Below are 12819 nucleotides of genomic sequence, written 5' to 3'. Positions count from 1 at the left end.
AGTTGGCACCAAAAGGTCTGTCGATGAGAAATAAAATTATCAGACTATTCTATCTGACCAATTTTAGATATGATGCTCATTCTGGTGGTGAGCATGAAATACAGAGAACCATGTTGGAATTGCTGAACCAGTTAGATGGTTTGGACTCAAGGGGGGATGTTAAGGTCTTGCAACCAACAGAATTGAAAGCCTTGATCCAGCCTTGCTTCGGCCTGGTCGTATTGATGGGAAGATTGAATTCCCGCTGCCAGACATTAAACATCGTATTTTTCAGGTTTGTTATGTTTCATGAACAAATATAGGATACTTATAGAACACCGGTGCATGTTTTTGTACACTTTGCGGGTTCTTGCTAAATTCTTATTTTCATGTTAATTTCTTTAGATACATACCTCTAGAATGACGCTAGCCAATAATGTCAACCTGGAAGAATTTGTCATGACAAAGGACGAGTTCTCTGGAGCTGATATCAAGACAATCTGTACTGAATCTGGCTTCCTTGCTTTAAGAGAGCGTAGGATGAAGGTGTGTCACATATTTACATGTAAAATTGTATTCTTTTATATAGAAGGTCATTGTTAGATAAAGCTTTTGTTATTACACTAATATTATCAGCAATTGTTATTGTGGTCTTATATACCTTTTGTTTGGGATGTATACATGCTTTTTTAAATGGATATTGACTTTTGAATGCCAGTTGTCCATACCCTAGGGATTTTATGAATTTTTCCTATGTTCCTATTAAATGTTCAGAAATTGATCACTTAAAAAGATAACCACTAAAAGACAGGAGAACTTTTCATATTACCTCTCCTATTCTATAAAGGTAACTCATTTCTTTATAATTTAAATGTGATGGTTCATGTAAGCTGTATTTAGTCTACGTTCTCCATTAGATTGCTTTTCAGATTCATATTATAAAGCTGTATTGTCCAGATGACTTCTTTTGACCCCAATTATAGTTTCTGGTTTGTATTTTATAAAGCCACTAATTTACCCGAATGGGGGTTCCTTGATGATTCAAGTTCTTATTACTTCTCTTTCTTGGGCCAAGAGGATCATGACCATTTTAGGAAGCTAAATTTTGCATCAATCTTTATTAGTGTATCATTGCTTTGGATAAAACTTGTTATAAGAAGTAGAATAAAGAACCGGAAACGATCATTCTTTGGGCTGGATGTAATAAAGTTATTTACATGTTGAGGGAGATTTACTTACAAAAGCATATTGGAAATTTGTTCAAGTGACATTTTTGGTGATCTCTGAACACTCAAGTCTATGCTTCATGTTTTCAAGTCTAAAGGTCTACAACCAGGTTTAGAAGCTCGGTCGACTTCTGGTCTTGACACCTTGTTGCATTGGTATCTCACCAGTTTATCGGGCAATATTCCAACCTTTTTCACACATTATCAGTAAAAGATAATACAAAAACAACACCATTTGGTATTAAACCATATGATCCATATAGGTCCTTACTCAGGCTAATTAAGGTTTGTCATAGGCTCTAAACCTCCACCAATGTGTCTTAACAGTGGTTGACCGCTGAAACAGTTTGTCATGCTGCTAGAATAGAGATCCTCTTCTTCCTCCGAAAATAAAAAATGGAAAGGAAAGATACTACTTATCTATTTTGTTCCCATTTCTTATTACAGCTTATCTCTGGTATAAAGAAGTGATGTGGTGATGCCTTGGCTCTTGGAAATGTCATGATCTCGTCTTAATTTCTGATTCTCTGTTTTTTGTTTTTCTTTTCCCCATTCTCTTTCATAGTCCTGAGAAGTGAGACAATTTGGGAGAGAATCATTCAAGGCCCTACATAATGAATTAAAGAAAAATTCAACTTAAAAAGTAAAATATAAACTAAATAAGATCAGTTCAACGTAAAAGAATATGGTTTGGCTTATAAGTAAAATTCTTGCTCTTGGGCACATGTTGGATCATATAGTTGATAAGAAAAAATACGAATAATTCAAAACTAATATTGTTGATATGGATTATGATGGTTTTCAAACGTTTGTTTTAATCAAAGGTTTTTCAAACAAGATCATCAAATACTTGAATATTTTCCTTGGCTTGGTGCATATTAAGTTTGACAAATCTGATATGGTAGGGACATACCCAACAAATGGAACATTAACTAGTCTTCTTTGAAGAGACACTCTCACTTGACTAGTTTGAGTTGGACTACACGTCTTTAGTGGTTGGATTGGCTAGTTGAATTTGACCTGCATTGGATTGAGAGTTTAATACCCATTTGCTTTATCTTGCATTCCCAAAGTGCCCTCAGTTACATATCAAAGTAATTTGTAGCTATATCATCTTACGCTCAGCTAACTCTTGCAGACTTCAAGAAGGCCAAGGAGAAGGTGACGTTTAAGAAGAAGGAAGGGGTGCCTAAGGGACTACATGTGAGCTATTAATTTGCTTGCCTCATAACATGAAGGTTTGTCTCATTTGTCGCTTTTGATTATCGTGATTCTCAATATATTATTTTTAGATGTTTGTTTGTGGACCTTGATAATCGCAAATTGGATAACAAAAATGGTTCAGCATAAATAATCTTTTGAGAAATATTGTGCATCTTCATGCCCAAGTTGTAATCATATACCTTTTATATAAATGTGTTGTGTTTATATGCTTTAAGAAATCAAAGAACTAATTAAAGAATACCCCTTGTATTTAACTACCTTTAGCATCTCGGTCCTTATGCTTTAAAAAGTTTCATTGGCATCCCTATAATTACGAAAATAAACATTTAGGTCTATTTACCATAACGTTGTTTGTTTTATCGACGGAAATACAAAAACAAAAGACAAAAAGGTAATTTTAGCATTCTAGTTGACGATGGTGGATGACGTCGGTGGTGGCGGATGGTGGCATTGTTTGGAGTTGCGAGTGGCTATTGTGGATGAGGAGAGTAGCAGTGAGAGGTAAGAGTGCCTCTGCATCGGCATCGGCGTCGGCGTCGTTGGCATTGTCGAGTGGCTAAAGGGCTGCTCAGCATCTGCATTGGTGGCTCTTTCTTCACTTGGCAATTGCATCAGCGTTGATGTAGATGCAAAGCGGTGTCTCTCTGCATCTGCGTAGGCGTCGATGCAAATGCAGAGCGACCGACGTAGTTGCCGAGTGATGTCGCTCTGTATTTGTGTCGACGTCGATGCAGTTGCCGAGTGACGTTGCTTTACATTTACGTCGACATTGATGTAGTTGCCTAGCGACATCACTTTGCATCTGCAAGGGTCGTCGATGCAGATGCTGAGTGATGCCACTTTGCATCTACGTCGGCGCGACGTAGTTGCCGAGCAAAAGGGCCATCGATGCATATGCCGAGTAGCGTCACCTTACATCTGCATCGGTGACCCTTTCCCCGCTCGGCAACTGCGTCGACGTCGATGTAGATGCATAGCGACCCTTATCTTTCATCGTCGTTCTCCTCATCCACAATAGTCACCCGCGGCGTTGCCGTTTGCCACCACTGACGTTGTTTGCCATGACCAACTGGAACATTAAGAGTACATTTTTGCTCTTTATTTTTATGTTTATATCGGTAAAATTAATGGTGTATGGGTAAATTGACTTAGATGTTTCACTTTCGTAACTATAGGGATGCCAATAGTTTTCGCCTCTCTTAATTCACTAGATTCATTTTGCCTTTAGGTACAATTGCTCACACTTCAAGCAAAGACTATTTCCAGGTGACTTTAATGCCCCTAAGTCGGAGCTTAAAGATCATTTTTATCTTTATCTTTTTTGCTTTTTTTGCATGTTTCTTTCCTCTCACCTCAATTATGTGGATTGTATTATAATTATTTGAATTTATTATATTTGCACATTTAATATTTGGGATTTGCCACATGACGAAGATATGATTGAATGTTTCTGAGCCAATTAAGCTTTTACCTTATTGTTTGATGATTATACTCAGACGTCAATGATGGGAAATAATTCACATAATTGACCCTAAATAGTTGGATTATAGTGTTTTTGTTGGTATAATGTAGTTCAAATATTGATTTAATTGTGTCGAAATGTTTGTCTTGATAGCGCTAAACCATTTTGACCAAATTTCTGCATAGGACAAGTAGCACATTTAACATTAATATCCTGTGGAACTTTATTTTGTTAAGGGGAAAGGATTTTTGGTTACATGAAAACATCATGAGGTAAATCTAAAACTGATATTCCTGTAAAGTTAGGAGTTTAACAATGCAAGCATGCTACGTGGTTCTGTTCTTGGATATTTGGAATCTACATATTCATATAGCAGTAGTAAGATCTTATGATAAATTACCATTTCTGAAATTATATCTAATTAGCCCTCATTTTCCATGAGACTGGGTGTATACCCCATCAGTAGAAAGAGTTTTGGTTTGTACTCATGATATGCATGACTTTAGTTCAATTGATATCAAAGAAAGATGTAGAATGTCAAAAACTAGCAGAATGGACTATAAGATTTCTTGTGGGTTAATTTATGGGATGTTGTTTTGTTTAGACCGGTATGAGATGGGCGATGTTTAGCAGTCTCTGAATAGATACGCGGACCCCCCTTGTTTTGGGTGTTTAGATCTAACTTATTAAAAAAAAAAACTATTTATTAAATGGTTTAGAATGCGAGCCCTCTTTGCCCACGAGCTGCCTGCTATCAGTTGTCGTCGCGCATATGCTGCTCATAGTGCGCACCATGTGCCACTAATTCTGGGTATGCTTCCTCCTCTTTGCTTTCATCTTCCTTCCAGTGATTTAAAAAGCGCTAGGCGCCAAGGTCCAAAAACGCCCGAGGCGCTAGGCGCTCGTCCGAGCGAAGCGAGGGCTAAAATATAAAAATATATAATATAATTAATAAATATAATTATTTAAAATTTTAAATAAAAATATGCTATTAAATTAAGAAAATCTAAGATACAAAATCACAATGTCACATTAACAAAAAGTTTTAACATTCAAAATAATAAAATTTTACATCAAAGTCATTCATCATAATCAATATTATCGTCATTTTCATACAAATAATCTTCATTAAATTCGTCTTTTTCCTCTTATCCTTCGACTTCTTCCTCTTCATCAAAATATGTTTAATTCTCTATGTCTTCAATAATAGCAGGAGCCGAGCTTGATGCTTTTGCACTCATTTTTCTCTTTGTCATATGTCTTATATATGTTTGTAATTCTCCAGCACCTGAAGCTCTTGCCACATCTCCTTATGTCAATCTATCATCTTCAAATACAAGCTCGTCTTCGGCATCTTGCAAGTTAGCACCCATTTCTCCTACCAACCACTCATTTGAATCATCAATATCTTACGATGAGATTGAATCGATTCTATTTTACAAATCATGATGAGCCTTCAAAGCTTAATTATACTTTATGTAAAAAAGATTGTGCAATCGTTGATGTTCCAACCGATTTCTTCTCTTCGAGTGAATCTGTCATGTCATATAATTTAAAAATATATTAATATATCTATCTAAATAAATTAATTAATTAAAATAAAAATATTTAGTGATCCTTACATGCTCAAAGACACTCTAGTTTCGCTCACAACCCGAAGCACTACATGTCAAACTAAGTACTTTGATAGCAAATTGCTGTAAGTTCGGAGTGAAGTTTCCAAATAGACTCCACCATTCAGCTACAAAATTTATGTTATTATTAGCAATAACATAGTAACATAATATATATGAAATTAATTATATCAAATTATTAATACTTGGAGACGTAGTTGTCCTGGATCGAACGACCATTGGAATTCCAAAAAGACCTTCGGTATTTTTATATAAAGATAATTCATGAATAATCTTATCTTGAACCTCAAGGCTGGAAACTAATCTTGCAACGCACTGATATAACCGATCCAAAACTTATGCATCAAACCCAACAGATTTAATTTTATAAAAGAATTCAGGGTTCAAATAATATCCTGCTGCATGTAAGGGACGATGAAATTGATAATTCCATCTTTCATCAATTATTGTAAAAAATTTCTCATATTTTTCTTTATTTTCATTAAAAAACCTTTTAATCGTCTCCTTTGCTCTATCCATAGCCTCATAAATATATCCCATTACAGGCTTATTTTCATTATCCACCAACCGAATGACTTGAACAAAAGGGCTCATTACCTTTAATGTATAAACTACATGATTCCAAAAGGATGGCATTAAGATGATATCAGTAGCCCTCTTGCCTTTTGCTTCTTTTGCCCATTTGCTTGTCACCCATTTCTCAGAGGTAAACATGTTTCTCGGATTATGTTTTTGACGATGCACGCTCTGTAATGTCAAGAATGAAGTAGCAAATCGGGTGACACCATATCTCACTAATTCTTTATTCCCTATAAATTCTCTCATCATATTCAAAGCCCAAAAAAATCCAACAACAAAAATTGCCCTTTCTAGGGTTTTCTTGATGTCTAAGATCTTTCCAATATCCTCCAACATTAAATTAATACAATGTGCTGCACATGAAGTCCAATATAAGTGGTCTTTTTGTTTCAAGCAATTTACTTGAGACAAATGATAATAAAAATGATTAGACTTAAGAGTTTAACACATTTAATTGAAGATAAAATAATTAAAAATTTTAAAAGATTAATATTACCAGCTAATACATAGTTGCTTTCATTGTCGATTATTATTTGAACGATATTTTGTTCTCTAATTTCTTTCACGAAGTTGTCAAGTAAATCATATATCTTATCTCAAGATTTTACAAAAGATGAAGCATCTATTGACTTTACAAACATAGTCCCTGAAGAACAATTAACCATAAAATTAATTATACTCTTGCGCCTCCTGTCAATCCAAATATCTGACATAATAGAGCAACAATGTGTTGCCCATGATTCTTTATGACCCTTTAGTAAGTCATTTGTATAATTCAACTCTTTTTGCAACAATGGAACTCGCATCTCATAATATTAACTTGGAGGTTTTAATCCTGCACTATATCTTCCAATAGCTTCAATCATATCCTTAAAACTGTCTAAACGAGTTGTAATAAGGGGAAGACCAGCCTGATAGAAGAAGCGAGCAATGTGCTGAATTGTTCTTCTTCTTATTTTTTATCACAAGCATCACTTATATTTGTTTGTTTAAATTTTGAGCCTCCTACTTGGCCTTGTTGTTTTTGGGATCCTTGAAACATATATAGATCCATCGGTCCTTTTTTACCATTTTTAGTACTCAGAACTTCTTTTTCTCTTTTGTCGTATACTTTTTTTTCACTTGAGTTAATACTCATAAAATAATCTTCTTCTTCGTCCCTGAGATGTTCAACATTGTCTTCTGGTAAATTCTCATAAGATTCATTCTTTTGTGTCTTCTTTTCATTCATATAACTCAGCAACTCTTCTTTTACCTCAGGTGGACACTTTTTGCAAGCTACTGTATTCTTAAAATTTCCTACTAGGTGTTGTTTTGCACGAAAAATACCACCTCCAGTAGTCTTATCGCAGAATATGCAAGTCACTGCATTAGGATCTTTCGGATCCTTCAGATAATTATAACTCCATGCAGGATCTTTTTTTGATGCTATTGGAGACTCTATTGAGTTGCTCTGTATACTTGCCATTTATCTTGAAACCTAACAATAATTTCAAATAAATAAAAATTAATAGTATTAAAATCAAAATAATATATTATTAATCTAATAAATATAAATACTATTATTACTCTATTATTAACAGTATACAGTATACTGTTAACAGTATACAGAAAGAGAAGATGGAAGAGGAGTGTAAGGGGGTGCTGACTGAGAAAAGAGGAAGCGGCAACAGCGACAGCGGCAACGAGCAGCGGTGAGCAGCGGGAGCGGGAGTGGGAGTAGGAGCGGCGAGCAGTAGGAGCGGCGACAGCGGTAGCGGTAGCGAGCAGCGACAGCGGCGAGCAGCGGGAGCGGGAGCGGGAGCGGGAGCGGCAACGAGCAGGGTTAGGGTTGGGCAGCGACAACTGATATCGGTTTTAGTTGGTTTGATTGAACCAACTAAAGCACCAAGACCGAACCAGACCTAAAATCCTGGTTCGGTCGCCTGGTTTAACCCAAGCGCTGGGCGCTGGGTGCTTGGCTCGGGCGAGCGCCCAAGTAGCACCTCTTTGAAGCGCGCCGCCTGGAAGTGAAGTGAGGCTCTCGGGCCTCGCCTCGCCTCGCCCGAGCGCCTAGGTGAGCGCCCGAGCGCCTTTTTAAATCACTGCTTCCTTCACCACTTTCTCCACGTCTTTCTTGTTTCCCTTCCTCTTCCTCCACCATCTCATCTTCTTCCTTTCTCTTCCTCCTTTCTCCTTCTCTTATCCTTTTATCTTCTTCCTCTTCCTCCATCACCTCCTCTTCTTCCTACCTACTTTGTCTTCCTCCTCTTTCTCCACTGCCATCTGTGCCTTTCTTATCTCCTTTTTCCTCTTTGAGTCTTCTGTACATACTAGCGTACAATATGTCGATACACATACCAACTAGTACATATCGGTCTGGCTAGGGACCGATACCGGTGGTCATACGAGACAACAATCCTTGGGTTACTTAACAATGATGTTAATGTGAACAATTATTCTTGGGTTTCAATACAAACACATGCTTAAGAGTTAAGAAATTAAAAGCGTGAAGGATGTTGAGAATCAGGAGAGTGGAAAGATGGTCGCAATATTTTCTTTCATTGGTAATCTTTTAAAGTGCTAATAAGTAATAACTATATATTTCATGCGAGATGGTATTCTACTCTAGGATTTATTTGAAGCAAAAGTATCTTCTTTCTTCAAATCCTTGCTTGGCACTTGTATTTTTGCCAATCTAGCAACATCTTTGGAAAGAAGTTCTTAATTTATCTAGTTGTTTTGTGTCACCATTCAGTATTTTGTACTCTTTGCAGTGTGATTGTTGAAGCTTTGAAAATGGACAGTCTGCAGAAAATTTGCTCATCATTGGAGCCCATTCTTCGAAGAGTTGTAAGAGAGCTTAAAACTTATTCCACACCAGAGTTTTCTTAAAATCATTTTCCAGCATTCTATGATCTGCCAATTTAAGTTACTTAATTTCATTAAAGAATTTGCACTTGAAGAATCCACAACATGCCCATGTTATCATTTCTCACTTTGATTTTCCAGTGCGACATCTGATTATTGTATAAATACATCTTTGACACCATTATTTGAGATAATACATTTTTTAACTAGTTTGTTTGTGTACACAAGGAACTTATTCAATCAAATAATATAAGAAGATAAGCTCTATTTTTTTAATCTTGATTAGTATTTAAAGTTAAGTCATGTCGTGTTGACTTTCTATGTAAATGATGTTTGTTTGGAAGAATTTGAGTGACACCTCTAAATTACATGTGTAATATACTATAGTTAAATTGCTCATGTAGCAGATATTTCTCTCATCTTGAGATTCTATAGAGAGAAAGAGATCTGCAAAAGCGATTGCCTCTTGTTGGTGACTGACAACCAGACAACCTGAGTCCTTTCCTATTCATTGGGATGCTAAGTCTTCTCTATGAGTGGTTTTCAGTCTCTAAAAATTGCATTCGGCTAATTTGTAAATCTATCTATAGTTTGGTCAGATAATTAATGCTTAAGATTGTTTGAATCCTTTTATTCTTAAGTTAGTGTAAAGTATCTCTTTCTTTTTGTCTGATTGCTTTGGATATATGTTGTGATTTGTAAAACTTCATTTCTTTATTCCGTAATTGTGTTGTTTTCTCATTCTGTTGGATGTTGAAACATGGCCCCTAAAAATTATTCTCGATCTTTTTCTATGACATTGATAACTCACCTTCTATGAACTTTCAATTTTTTGGTCTCGAAGTTCTATATTCTGAATGGACCCTATTTATTAGTAATATCTGATGTTTCTTCTTGACAATCTGATGCTGTATGGTGCTTCATTAGGTCAGTGAAGAAGTTGAACGAGCCTTAGCAAAGCTAAGTCCTCCAAAAATTGGTGGAAGGTAAGACATATTATGACATCATACATCATGAATCAGATGGATTCTTTGAGAATGAACTTATTTTGGATTTTTTTTCCTCTGCATGGAATTATAAGTGACTAAGATGTTATAACCAAATAGTTATGTTGCCATGCTTTCTGATACAATCTTTCCGGTAAAATATCTGAAAGCATGTCAAGTTTCTTGTGAACTTGTTACAGGCTGCACAACAAGTGTTTAAATTTAATGAAATGAAGGATGGTTGAGACAGATAACAGCTGTATATTATGATTTTTAAATTGTTGTCCTAGAGTCTGATTGCTAGAATTTTAATTTATGGTCATTCTGCTTAACAGATTGTAGTCTATTTTTCAGAAGCTACTATAGACATATATAGGCATGATGTTATTTTCCTACCGAGAATTTTATGTATCTTATATTAAAAGGAAAACAAAATTATTAACATTTGCTTGGTTTAGCAAAAAAAGCTGCAAAAAGTCATGCAAACACACTATGATTATGATTTTCATACAATCTTTATGATTATACAAGCGGCACTGTTTCTTCATCCCTTTGTGACCAAGTAAGCTGTCTTTTTAATCTTGGACTTTTAGATTTTGTTTTGTGTGCCACTGTCAGTATCAGATTGCTTTGGGGAGACTATAGTAAATGAAGAGTGCATTACATCACAAACAGCAATATGAAGCAAAAGTCTGCAAGGTAATAAGTTATAAGAAAACAGGAACAAACTTTTCTGTTACAGCAGAAATAATGGAGTATGACGAAAGAAGTGAAACATGAGGAGAACAAAGAGTAAGTTATGACTGGGTTACCAAATTTGTTTGATGAAAATGCATTCTGTAAGAATGATCTTTGCTGCACATCTTTCTGTTTTAAGTCTAACCACATACTGTTCCTATAAAAGATAGGAGTCCTTAGGGATAAAAGTAGGTAATAAAGGTAGTTGACCAAATCGGATAAAGATCATAATCAGAAAGTACCCAATCAATTACAAAAATTTCATAAGTGGAATACAACTAAATAAGCTCATGTCTAATGATATCTAGCTTTGTGAAGATGTTCTAAAGTTGTGATAATATTGCCTTGTAAATTGAGAATAGGCCAATTAATCTAATTAACTCAAACAAGAATTAATAGAACTCTGCACAAACCTAACTTTAAGACTTGCTTTATCATATTCAAGCCATTCAATTTCAGTCCATCTTGTTAGTCTTTGCTTGTTAGTTGTGATGTTTCCCAGTAATTGATGTGCACATCTAAGAAAGATTATTTCCTTCAGTTTGTTGCTTATTGTTTGAAGAAATATTAGCTTCATTTTTATCTTCCGATAGTAAAGAACTGATTCATCATCTAGCCTATAAGAAGTTCACCAATTCATCTTCTAGCCTATGAGAAGTTCATTGTCGCAGCATCATTTCTCTGAGGGGTAGATTTGGTAATTTTCCAGATTTAATAGTTTTAAGGGTATTCTTGGAATCATCAAATTTCAGAATTGGTCCTGCAACTCAGCTCTTCCACTTGGACATATGAGTTATCCTATGCCTAATATGCATCTTTGACTATTTATGCTTGTTTCGATTCCTGGATTAGGTGCTTTATGAATAAAGACTAGCATTATTGCTTGTTGTTTTGCTTCAATCTTCTTGTTCTCCAATTCATATGCAAAACTAGAAGTTGTAGTCCTTGAGGGTGATTTTAGCAATGAAGACAATGATGATTGGACAGAAGAAGAGTTTGACAGTCATGTAGTGAAAGAACGCGAAGGAAAAAGGCCTCTTTTGATTGGAGACTTATACGTCTCATGGAAAGAAGGTATAGGAACCCTTGGAGAGCTCACATTTCCAGACAATTCTAGTTGGATACGGAGTAGGAAATTTAGGCTTGGACTGAAGATTGCTTCAGGTTTTTGTGATGGTATTCGAGTCCGTGAAGCGAAAACAGAAGCTTTCACTGAAAGGACCACAGAGGGGAATGTAGGTTAGCTTTGCACTATCTTTGGTTTCTTTTTCTCCATTTACTTAAGTTTTCTTTTTGATGTTTATAGTGGACAAGAAACACTATCCACCTGAATTGAAAGATGAAGTCTGGAGATTGGAAAAGATTGGTAAGGATGGTTCATTCCACAAGAGGTTGAATAAATATGGACTCTTTACAGTTGAAGACTTTCTCAGACTTGTTGTTAGGGATCCCCAGAAACTCCGCAAGGTAAGTTTTTGGTTTTCTTGTTTGCTGTAATGAGTCTCTTATTACCTCCACTGTTTGTGGATCTAATTTACTTCACAATGTAGGTTCTTGGAACTGCTATGCTGATGAACACTATCGCAACTGCTATGCTGATGAACACTATCTTCTTGACCTTAACCAGGTTTTGATAGTCGCAACTGCAATGCTGATGAACACTATCTTCCAACTCTATTGAATGTAAGTACATTAGATCATTTTGCATTTTGGCTTTCCTGAGTAATAGCTTATCTGGGAATTTAATAGTATCAATAACCAGACAGGACATTTCGACATCCTGTAGATGGTGGATCCTATTGGAATTGCCAATTGGTCCGTAATACATGTTGATTGGTCTGAAGGAAAGTGGCATCCAAAAGCATATCGAGCACAAGATGTCACTTTTGAGCTCCTGAAGAACATTTCAGTAAGCATTCTCTCTTTCAAAAATTCATACTTTAGAATGTCCAGATGCCTCTAAATTCTTATTGGCTGATATGGGTTTTGTTGACAGTCTATTGATGAGAGTTACCATTTCACCAATGATGAGAAGGTAAATCTTTTAGAACTTGTGTTCGTATATGCTGATTCTTTCCTCGTTCACCTTTTCCTGATTTGCTTTCTCTATAGTTGTCACAATCACCGAAAGAACATCAGAT

General features: G+C 35.7%; 1 long non-coding RNA gene across 2 annotated transcripts; it reads left to right on the top strand.

The window, feature by feature from the left end:
- The first annotated feature begins 2338 nt into the window (after nucleotides 1–2338).
- LOC135628874 (uncharacterized) lies at nucleotides 2339–12362 on the top strand. Of its 2 annotated transcripts, XR_010493051.1 has the most exons (5): nucleotides 2339–2443; nucleotides 8861–8936; nucleotides 9882–11913; nucleotides 11985–12145; nucleotides 12229–12362. It is a non-coding gene; the product is annotated as an uncharacterized LOC135628874 (long non-coding RNA). The 2 variants fall into 2 exon arrangements; XR_010493050.1 differs by having other exon boundaries at nucleotides 8861–11913.
- Nucleotides 12363–12819: the final 457 nt, after the last annotated feature.

The sequence above is a fragment of the Musa acuminata genome, chromosome BXJ3-1 (assembly GCF_036884655.1).
Source record: "Musa acuminata AAA Group cultivar baxijiao chromosome BXJ3-1, Cavendish_Baxijiao_AAA, whole genome shotgun sequence".
Taxonomy (NCBI): domain Eukaryota; kingdom Viridiplantae; phylum Streptophyta; class Magnoliopsida; order Zingiberales; family Musaceae; genus Musa; species Musa acuminata.
Note: the sequence above shows the minus strand (reverse complement) of the source record. Positions and strands in the feature narration are given on the sequence as shown.